This window comes from Leucopleurus acutus (genome assembly GCF_964270905.1).
Source record: "Leucopleurus acutus genome assembly, chromosome: 1".
In the NCBI taxonomy this organism is placed as follows: domain Eukaryota; kingdom Metazoa; phylum Chordata; class Mammalia; order Artiodactyla; family Delphinidae; genus Leucopleurus; species Leucopleurus acutus.
Genome location: NC_139142.1, coordinates 133,614,679 through 133,615,693, shown reverse-complemented (window position 1 = coordinate 133,615,693; position 1,015 = coordinate 133,614,679).

Sequence of the window (1,015 nt, the reverse complement as noted above, 5' to 3'; positions counted from 1 at the left end):
TAAAAAATCATCCAAAGTAACTGCTCTCCGACCTTTGCTTCCTTGGGTTGTAGGTTGCCGTCGGGAGGGCACAGCTAGAGGACAGGTGTTGGGAGTTAAAGGGGGAAGGAGGCGAAGTGGGCCCGGGCCTCAGAGCTCACGTGGCCTCTCCCTCCCGCCCTCTTTTGTGTGACTTGAGGCTGGAGAGGAAGTGACCTGCCAAGGGCCGAGCAGCCGGGCCACCTGGGTTTAACTCATTCTTTGTTTTCTGTTCTGAAGATGGGGGCGGAGATTCCCTGCACCCAGAGTAAGCACCTAAATGGGACTTTCGTTTTCTCTGGATGGTGTCATCTGGCTGCCCCAACCCTGTGGCCTGTGGCCTTTTCAGGCCCTTGAGTAGGGAAGGACTGTGATTTGGGAGGTTGGGTTCCTGCCTGTAGTATCCTCGGTGTGTGTCATGTGAGGCTGTGCTAGAGGGAAGCAGAGGACCCAGCAGTTTGGCCTGGAAAGGGTTAAGACCACCCACCCTGTAGGCTCCCAGCTGCAGCTCTGATTCCTGAGATGGGTTTTGCTGGGAGCCAGAGCAAATGAGTACAAAGGTCAGGGAAACAGTATGCTGCTAAGACCCCGGGCTGCCCTGGACCCAGTCAGGATGCCAGCAGCTGACCCTGACTCTTCCCTTTTGTGATTTGGGGCCTCAGTTTCCTCATCTGTGAAATGGTGGTTTGAAGTTCTTTCCAGCTCCTTCTGGAGGGTTGGAGCACTGACCTGATGGCTTTGCTATTTGTCTTTAGCATCTATGCCCCCACCCCCAGCCCCCATGCCCTTCCAAGCCTGACTCAAAGCCAGCCTAGAAAGGGAGGGCAGGAGAGGCCCTAGAGCCTCCCTCCTGCCGGCTTTCCTCCCAGCCTTGCTCTGAGCAAAGCTGAAGTGGCAGTGGCTAGCCCTGGTCACTTCCTCGCCTGCACCTTGGGGACCCTGGTGTCCCTCTCCACTCCCTGCCTCACTCCCCCAGCCCCCCACCCCCCGAATCCCA